The sequence below is a fragment of the Copidosoma floridanum genome, unplaced genomic scaffold (genome assembly GCF_036245765.1).
Source record: "Copidosoma floridanum isolate Cflo_tuat_1 unplaced genomic scaffold, Cflo_Japanese_pri ptg000008l, whole genome shotgun sequence".
NCBI classification, from domain to species: Eukaryota; Metazoa; Arthropoda; class Insecta; order Hymenoptera; family Encyrtidae; genus Copidosoma; species Copidosoma floridanum.
The window spans coordinates 15,001,076-15,011,818 of record NW_028321885.1 but is presented as its reverse complement, the minus strand read 5'-3'; positions in this window follow the sequence as shown (position 1 = coordinate 15,011,818).

Genomic DNA, 10,743 nt, shown 5'->3' with positions numbered 1-10,743 from the left:
GCAAACGTGACTTAGCAACTGTATACGCCATTTCATCATTCCAACCATATAGCTCCTTGGCACTTTTCATGTCTTTTAGCCATGCTCTGGTACGCTTTGGTCCCTCATTTCCAAAGAATTCTTTAATTACGTTCGGAACGCCTACGAGAGAGAGAAGCTGTCCCGAGTCGTTTTCTCCTCGACTGTTTGCAAATAAGCTGCGTCTGATTTTCAATCACCTTACAGAGTTTTACCATCGCCTCTGAAAAAACTTGAGCAGCATCTCCTTGTGAGCCTCCTCCAGCCTAATTAGGATCTTGTTGTTTTTGTTGCTGAGATAAAGACATTTTCAGTTTTTGTATCTCCATTTCATAAAGCTCCTTCTGTTTCTTCAGCTTCTCCTGTAACCTCTCCTCGTTTGACATCTTGAAAGCACCCTTTTTTTTTTTTTTAATTTCACAGTCACCTATAGCGTGTCACTACACTATTTATCCAACTTTTGAATTTTATGTTATTTTTTTTTTTTATTTAATATTGAGTGACACCGGTGGGGATTCTCGTCAGGATTAATTTATTAATGAATAAAGTTCAACACCGTGTTTCTTTTTTTATTTAAATTAAGAATAAAATAATAATATAATTTATTATAAAAAAAAGGAAAACATATAATTTAAAAACAAATATAAGTTGGAATTAAAGATATACAATGAACTTAAATGCTGTAGGGCAAATCTCAACTCAACGAATAATAGCACGACTGTTCGACTTGTGACTTGCTCGCCACCGCGTTGCAGAGTGAAGCTATACTCTGTGTCGAGCGCTGCCGTTACGCTGAACCAATTTGGCGCTAGTGTGCAGGCGCTCTTGTACATACACATACATACACATAATATTCATACTTACACGCATGTTATCTATTTTTTTTTTTTATATTCTTAACATGTATTTATTAATAAAAAAAAAAGTTTTAACTTCAGTGTTCCCTAACATAGAAATTCGTTTTAGAATTTTTTCAAGTTTGATGATAATGAATTGTATGAGCGAAAGATCTTTCTCTAAATTAAAATTTTTTTAAAATGACCATAGAAACTTGATGGCACAAGACAGACTAAATTATCTGACTATTACGAGTGTAGAGTCTGATTTACAAACAGACGTTGAATTAAACAAAATAATATCCGAATTTTAAGCAAAGAAATCTTGGAAAAAAGTTTTTTAAATCAATTGTATTATTTGGCAAATAATCAAAGTTCTTTTTTGAAAAAAAGTCCCCTTTTTTCCCTCTATATTACGTCCTTTTTTAAAGATTTTTCTTACTTACAAAGGGGTTAATTTTCTCATTTTAAAGCTTAAACAGTTGGTATTACTGTAATGGTAAACGTGATTAGCTCTATTATTGACTTAATTATAGTGCTAAATTAAAAACATCATTGTATCTTAATATTTTTCTACTTCTAAATATTTGACTGAGTTTTTTCTTAATTTAAAGAACAAAACACTATGAACTGATACAAATAAGGAACAATAAATAAAAATTAAAAAATCTCTTTTTTATAACAAATAATCCAAAGTCTTGAAGAAATCCTAGTTCCGAATAATCTCAGAACTTAATAATCTCAAATGTGCAACAAGTTGACAGTAGATATTTAATTTAAGCTATTATTTAACACCAACAAACACATTATTTCCACGTATACTGAGTTGGGATAAGAGATTTTTCTCACTTAAAAAAAATAATTGTTTTGTGTTGCTTGGGGGCCCTTGAACGTTAAGGGCCCTGGGGCCAGGGCCCCGTTGACCCCTGCCTAAAGACGGCACTGGGGGTCCCTGAGCACCAGAACCTTGTCTAGTGCTTCATATTAGGCCTTCTACTTGGCCAGCACCACTATAAGCTTAATGCTTTTCCTTGCTGATAGGTAAAAAGTACCCAGTGCAGCGTGGGACCACATTAGCCTGTCTTTCAACTCAAGGCCTTTCTGCCTTATTTTGATCCTGCTTGGGCCTCATCCCTGGCCTTTTTTAGGGCTCTTCTAAATAGAAGGCAGCTTCCGCTGCCTGTTTCGTGCTTGTTGTCCGTTGTTGGGCAAAGGAAGCACCGTGCTAGGCCTGGACACTCTTTCTTCCGGTGGTTTTAGCTTCCATACCGGAAGCAAAGCTTAGATCTGTTTTCTTCTCTACAGTTGCCTGAAACGTGTCCATATTCCAGGCATTTGTAACATCTTGTTACTTCAATTCTTCTTTGAATTCGGCAGCTTACAAAACCAACTCGTAACCTGCCTTTCTCTTCTACTTGTCTGGCAGTTGTTTTGTTCACCTTTATTAACGCCAGCTTCTGTCCCCTGTTATTTGGCTTTAAGAGAGCAACTTCTGGCTTCTGGCTCTGATGTTTAAAAGTTTTAGCAAAAGCCTCTTTGACCTCATCTTGCTCTACAATGGCATCCAGGTATCGGACCTCTAATGTCACTTTTCTGTTGCTAATTTTGACAGTACCCTGTCCGGCTACCGACTTTTCAATTTGCTGTGAGAATGCAGAAGCATTCTTCACACCTTTGGCCTTAATAAGTATATCTTCTTTTCTTATAGTGACAACACTTCAGACTGCCACATTAGCCTTATCAGGGTCAAAGTTCGCCTTTATCGTACTTAGCACCTTTGCAAGGGTCTGCCCTTTGGCCATCTTCACTACTACTACTGTTGTCGCATCCACTTTTTTCTTCTGGCTTGTTTATTCGTTTGGGAGAATTTTTACTTGTTTGCCACTGCCTGTTTTCTTTTTCTTTAAAAGCATGGTTTGCTGGCGTTTCTCAGGGCTGTCCGATGGGCTCCTGTTTCATTTACTTCGTTCTATTTGTTTTAGGGCAGTGTTCTAGGTTTTTTTCTGTACATGCCCTTGGAAATTATCTCGCCTTTGTTCCCTCCACTGCAGGGATCTAAATGACGACTTTCGAGCAATTGCATACCTTTCTTCTTTATACAGAAAGCCTTTTCTTAGCACCTCTGCCTCTTAAAGGTGTTCAAGCGCGGCTTTTAGCCTATTCTTAACAGCATTCGCTGTGTTGCCGTCCTTATCGTTAATTAATTGTAGCGTCTCTGTAATATCTGTCGTTGCTGATTCGACTTTATCAGCCAATTGCTTCCGCTTAACCCTGAGCTTAGCACCATCTTTTTCTAAAGAGGCAGGCTCCTCCCTTGTCTGGTTGCTAAATACTGACACGTTCCTGTCCTCAGTGTCGTTAGTGCCTATACTCGACAGGCTTCCTCTTTGTCCTTTGTCTGTTAGAAAGGGCCATGGAACATTTAGCAGTCCCTGTTGGCCATGAGACACGTCTTTGTGCCCCCCCCCCCAGAATCCGTGGGGCCTGCGTCAGTCACCCGGGCTTTCACCGGATCGGAACTGCCGGCAGATTCGCTCAGAGAGGTTACCGCCTGGGGTACTAGTTTTTCATCGACGTTTTTCATTTGGCGTCTTTTTAGTGTCGTACTGACCCGTGAAGGCCAGCACTACCTTTTTTTTTAGAAATAAGTATTTGGAAAGGGTTTAAACCAGGGCAGCAGCCCTCTCTGTTACTAGAGAAAACTGCTACTTGCTTGGGCCGGCTGGAAGTCGCCATTCTCCCTCAGTCCCACCCGTGGAGACTGCCTTGGCGTTGAGTAACAAGTGTAAGAATGGTGGTCGGGTGTAATGTATGTATGTATTTAATGTTACACAACGGTCAACCCAGCAAGACGAGGTGCAGGTGTACAGTCCCGAGACCGTGCAGACAACCCAACAAAACGGGCTGGCGTAAAGCACTAAAGTGTCGCTATATAGGCTCCTCAGTGGTAGTAAGCCTAAATTAGTCGGCCCACTACGTCTTTTTTGTTAATAAAGCATACAGCCATATCAGATGTGGTAACCCAGACTTACCTGGGCCTCATCATCTGGCTTTACCCACCGCCAGGCCTCCAATGCAAGCCCGGAAAAGGACCCACCACACGCAACCCAGAACAATCCGTAAATGTCCCTGTGTTTGTTTTTAGTGAGAGTGTGTGATGCATGTATCTGAGAAGAATGTTTTTAACCGCCACTTACTTCTATACATGATGGGTGCTAGTTTTTGTTGGCCCGCATCAAGCAATAGAGTGCCACTCACGGAAGCAGCAAAAAGCAAAGAACAAGGAGCACAAGCACAGCCGGCCAATGCATTCACACCGATTGAGACATGGGGCACTAGTCCCCCGTCCACACCGTCACAGATACACACGTGAACGCCACACACACCTTCCGATCCACGCCCCCAACCACTACCACGGAGAGCCACTCCAGCTGCCCATCGTCACCTCATATTTTAAGTGGATGCCCCTATTCGCCACCCGGGAAAGCGCCCGGTATGGAGAAACTAGCGAAAACCCCACCCATGAGTAGTAGTAGTAGTAGTAGTAGTAGTAGTAGTAGTAGTAGTAGTAGTAGTTGTAGTAGTAGTAGTAGTAGTAGTAGTAGTAGTAGTAGTAGTAGTAGTAGTAGTAGTAGTAGTTGTCGTAGTAGTAGTAGTAGTAGTAGTTGTAGTAGTAGTAGTAGAAGTAGTAGTAGTAGTAGTAGTAGTAGTAGTAGTAGTAGTAGTAGTAGTAGTAGTAGTAGTTTTTTTTTTTTTTTTTTTTTTTTGTGGAGGGAGGGGAAATGCATTGAGGCACACCGCAGGGACAGCGGTAGTGTGGGACTCGGTGGATTTTTTTTTATTAGACCACCCATACCCACTAAAACCCCCCCTCATGCCGCGTGGCTTTTGATCCACCCCGGAACCGCGTTGGCATTACTTCGGGGTGGAGCCACCAGGGAGACCATCGCGTCTCACAGCATTAACGAGCTAACTCGCCACCATTTGCTAGAGGTGCTGATGCTCTCGAGTCCTGAAAAGGACTCGGGGTCCCTGAGGACCAGCACCCTGTCTAGCGCTTCATAGTAGGCCGCCTACTCAGCCAGCACCACTATAAGCTTAATGCTTTCCCTTGCTGATAGGTAAAAAGTACCCAGCGCAGCGTGGGTCCACATAAGCCTGTCTTTCCACTGAAGGCCTTTCTGCCTTATTTTGACTCTGCTTGGGCCTTATCCGTGGCCTCTTTCAGGGCTCTTCTGAATAAAGGGCAGCTTCCGCTGCCTGCTTCGTGCTTGTAGTCCGTTGTTGGGCAAAGGAAGCACCGTGCTGGACCTAGGCACTCTTTCTTCCGGTGGTTTGAGCTTTCACACCGGAAGCAAAGCTTGGATCTGTTTTCTTCCCTACAGTTGCCCGAGACGTGTCCATATCTTAGGCATTTAAAACATCTTGTTACTTCGATTTTTCTTCGAATTCGGCAGCTTACAAAGCCAACTCGTAACCTGCCTTTCTCTTCTACTTGTCTGGCAGTTGCTTTGTCCACCTTCATTAACGCCAGCTTCTGTCCCCTGTTATTTGGCTTTAAGAGAGCAACTTCTGGCTTCTGGCTCTGATGTTTAAAAGTTTAAGCAAAAGCCTCTTTGACCTCATCTTGCTCTACAATGGCATCCAGGTCTCGGACCTCTAATGTCACTTTTCTGTTGCTCATTTTCACGGTACCCTGTCCGGCTACCGACTTTTCAATTTGCTGTGAGAATGCAGTAGCATTTTCTACACCTTTGGCTTTAATAAGTATGTCTCCTTTTTTTGTAGTGACAACACTTTGGACTGCCACTTTAGCCTTATCGGAGTCAAAGTTCGCCTTCATAGTCTTCAGCACCGTTGCAAAGGTCTGCCCTTCAGCCATTTTTACTACTATTGTTGTTGTGGGGTCCACTTTTTTCTTCTGGCTTGTTTTGTCATTCAGGGGAATTTCCTCTTGTTTGCCACTACCTGTCTTCTTTTTCTTTAAAGACATAGTATGCTGGTGTTTTTTAGGGCTGTCCGATGGGCTCCTGTTTCTCTTACTTCGTTCTATTTCCTTTAAGGCAGTGTTCAGGGTTCATTTCTGTACATGCCGACGGAAATTATCTCGCCTTTTTTCCCTCCACTGCAGGGATTCAAATGACGACTTCCAAGCGTTCATGTACAAATCTTCTTCAGTAAGACAGCGTTCTCTTAGCACCTCTGCCTCTTGAAGATGCTTAAGCGCCGCTTTGAGCCCATTTTTAACAGCGTTCGCTGTGTTGCCGTACTTATCATTAATCAGTTTTAGCGTCTCTGTAATGTCATTCGTTGCTGATTGGACTTTATCAGCAAATTGCTGTCGCTTTTTTCCGAGCCTAGTGGCACTTTCTTCTAAAGAGGCAAGCTCTTCCTGGGTCTGGTTGCTAAATACCGACACCTTGCTAACCTCGGTGTCGTTAGTGCCTATACTCGACAGGCTTCCTCGTCGTCCTTTGTCTGAAAAGAAAGGCCATGGAACATTTAGCAGTCCCTGTTGGCCATGAGACACGTCTTTGTGGCCCCCCCCAGAATCCGTGGGGCCTGCGTCAGTCACCCGGGCTTTCACCGGATCGGAACTGACGGCGGATTCCCTCAGAGAGGTTACCACCTGGGGTACATGTTTTACATCGACGTTTTTCATTTTGGCATCTTTTTAGTTTCGTACTGACCCGCGAAGGCCAGCACTACCCTTTTTTTCCTAGAAATAAGCATTTGGAAAGGGTTAAAACCAGGGCAGCAGCCCTCTTTGTTACCAGAGAGAGATGCTACTTGCTCGGGCCGGCCGGGAGTCGCCACTCTCCCTCAGTCCCACCCGCGGAGACTGCCCTGGCGTTGAGTAACAAGTGTAAGAAGGGTGTTCGTGTGTAATGTATGTATTTGTTGGTACACAACGGTCATCCCAGCGAGACGAGCGGCAGGCGTACAGTCCCGAGACCACGCAGACAACCCAACAAAACGGGCTGGCGTAAGGCACTAAGGTGCCGCCATATAGCCTCCTCAGTGGTAATAAGCCTAGATTAGTCGGCCCACCACGTCTTTTTTGTTCATGAGGCGTACAGCCATATCAGATGTGGTTACCCAGACTTACCCGGGCCTCATCATCCGGCTTCACCCGTGGCCGGGCCCCCAACGCAAGCCCGGAAAAGGACCCGCCACACGCAACCCAGAACAATCCGTAAGTGTCCCTGTGTTTGTTTAGTAAGAGTGTGTGATGCATGTATCTGAGAAGAATGTTTTAACCGCCGCTTACTTCTATACACGACGGGTGCTAGTTTTGTTGGCCCGCATCAAGCAATGGAGTGCCATTCACGGAAGCAGCAAAAAGCGAAGAACAAGGAGCACAAGCAGAGCCAGCCCATACATCCACACCGATGGAGGCATGGGGCACTAGTCCCCCGTCCACACCACCGCAGATACACATGCCAGCGCCACACACGCCCCCCGATCCACGCCCCCAACCACCACCATAGAGAGCCACCCCAGCTGCCCATCGTCACCTCTTATTTCAAGAGGATGCCCCTATCCACCACCCGGGGAAGCGCCCGGTATGGAGAAACTAGCGAAAACCCCACCCGGGAGTAGTAGTAGTAGTAGTAGTAGTAGTAGTAGTAGTAGTAGTAGTAGTAGTAGTAGTAGTAGTAGTAGTAGTAGTAGTAGTAGTAGTAGTAGTAGTAGTAGTGACAGTGGCAAGGATGATGGTAAATATTATGAGAAGCGTCTTTTTGTCTAGTTATTTTTAAATTTTCAAAATGTTTCTTAAGAATTACCGTTGCAGAATGCGAAGGGGATCGTCCATATTTTATCTTAAAAAACATTAAAACTAGACGATATCGACGATTTAATTATGAAGGACGAGAAACTCAAGGTAGATTGGTGAAACCACCCCCAAATGTTAATTATAAATCTACCCGTAAATCATAAATGTTACATTTAACCGTTAAAATAAAACAGCACAAAACCTAATTTTTAATATTATTCTACGATTTTTAAAGCCAACAGACGGCATCCATCGTGAGTGATGAGGAAAAAAAAAAAAAAAAAATCCACGAAGTAAAGCTGTGTATTGTTCAACAAGTGTGTAATGCTTGTAGCAACATACAAGATATTTCGATAAGCTGCGATCATTGCGGCATTTGAGAGTATATTTTTCAACTCAACCAATCAAACAGTTGGTAGATCTTGCTTTGGACCATCAAAAATATTTTGACAATCTTATTTGCATAGCTCACAATGCACAAGGATTTGATGCTCAATTTATATTTAAGTATATAGTGAAAAAACACGACGAACGCGTCGTACCATCCGTTATTATGAACGGATCAAAAATAATATTGATGGAATTTGTGAAAATAAAATTTACCGATAGTCTTAATTACTTTCATATGCTTTTAAGCGGCTCACCTAAGTCGTACGGTCTGTCGGAAAGTGAAAGAGGTATTTTTTCACATTTTCTTAACAATCGCAAAAATCAATCGTACATAGGTCCTGTACCGCCACTCGACGTATATTCACCTGATAGCATGCATACGGAAGATCAAGATTAGTTTTTAAAATAGTACAGTGAACAAGTAGAAAATAATTACACATTGGACTTTAAAAATAAAATTATAAAATACTGTGGGGAAGACGTGAAAATTTAAAGATTAGCTTGCTCAGCTTTTCGAAAAACCTTTGAAAAATTCGAGGTGGTTCCTTTTGGGGAATGCACAACGATCGCTTCGACCAGCATGCGTATGTACGGAAAAAAATTTTTAAAAAAAATCAAATTGGTGTTATACCACAAAAAAGTTACAAAATGGCTAACACTCAATCTAAAATAGCTTTAAAATGACTGTATAAGATGGAAAAACACGTTCTCCAGCGATTTATCGACACTGCCAAGAGAGACGCTTACCAGAAGGTATCCTTGTCGATGGATACTGTACTCCTCTAGATGGTATGCATGATTATCGTGGAATCATTTTACAATTCCAAGGTTGCTTTTGGCATGACTGCCCACGGTGTTACCGTATTAACTGAGATACCATTTTGATGATCGGAAATACAATGGATTATAGATATGAGAAAACTTGCACGATTAACGAAAAGATAAGAATGTCGAATTACGAGTTGATAGAAAAATGGTAATGCGACTTTAACCTAGGAATTTGTAAAAACGAAGATTTTCCAAATTTTATTCAAGAAAATAAAAATTATTGGAGTAGAAAACCATTGAATCTACGTGATGCATTTTTTGGTGGTCGAACAGGAAACACTGTAAAAATGCACGATTGTCAGAATGGAGAAAATATTAAATACGCTGACGTATGCTCTTTGTATCTACATATTCGCAAACGAGATATATTCCCCGTTGGTCATCCAACGTTATTCTCTAATGAACGGGAGTGTAAAAAATAGTAGGTGACAATAATGATATTTCCGAAGTAAATGGATTAATTATGTGTGATGTTGTACCACCTGTAAGCTCATATCATCCTGTATTACTGGTGAAAATGCACGATAAGCTTATTTTTTCTTTGTGCAGTACATGTGGTGATAATATGCTTTAAGAGCACTGTACCCACAACGATGAAAGAGACCAAATTCTAAGAGGTACGTGGACAACTGAAGAAGTGAAGGTGGCTGTTCGCGTGGGTTATATCTTAAAAAATGTTTATAAATAATAATAATTAAAGTGACTAGTAAGTGCCACGGATTGTGTGGGAACTGTCATTCGTCTTATTATTATATTTATCCTAAGTAGTTAAAGTGACCAGTACGCGGGACGGGTAGTGTAAAGATCAGCGCTCACCTTATCATTTTATTTATAATAAATTAAATCAGCCACTAGGAAGCGCCCTAAGTTGTTTGTAGATTGGCGTTCATGTCATTATTTTATTGAGTATAAATAACTAATGCAACGTATAAGTGCCTTTTAATGACTTGTAATTGTTGCTTGCCTTATTATTTCATTGATTGTAAAATATGTAAGTGACTAGTAAGCGCCAAGGGTTGTCTGAGGATTAGCAGTTTTTTTATATTTATAACAAATAATAAGAGTGACAAGTAAGCACTGTGCTTTGTGTGGGGATTGAAGCTTGTCCTAATTTTATATTTATCATAAAAAATAAAAATAAAAAGTAAGCACCCTGGTCATCAGAAAAAATGAAAGAACTACAATTTGAGTGGATGTAAGTGCTTGCCTTATAATATTGTTGATTGTACATTAGGTTAGCGATAAGCAAGCGCCCTGGGTTGTTTAAGAATTATTGCTTATGTAATTATTTTATTTATTATAAATATCTTAAGTGCCCAAAAAGCACCCTGGGTTGAGTGAAAATTGGCAAAACGCCTAGTAATAGTCACTTGCATTATAAGTTTATTTATTTTAAATTAAATAATATATCAGTAAGCGTCTGGATTGCGTGGAAATAGGACTTTGTCTTATTGTTATACTTATTATGATTAATGAAGTGACTAGTGAGCGCTAAGAATTGTGTGGGAATTGGCGATTGCCTTTACACTGTATTCATTGTTCATCAAGTAAAACACCAGTGAGTGCCTTGGGTTGTTTAGAGATAGGCGATCATGTTATAATTTTATTTATTCTAAATAATTAAAGTGAGTAAACATCATCTTAAGTTGCCTGGTGATTGTTGCATACCTTAATATTTTTTTTTTTTTGTAAAATAAGTAAGTGACCAGTATGAACCTCAAGTTTTGTTGGGATTAGGGCTGGTCTTATTATTATTTTCATCATGAATAGTTCAAGCGAACATGGGTGGTGTATGGATTGGTGCTTGTCTTATTATAATATTTAGTAAAAATAATTTAAGAGCCTAGTAAGCAACAGGGGGTGTGTGATAATTGGTGATAGCCTTATCACTTT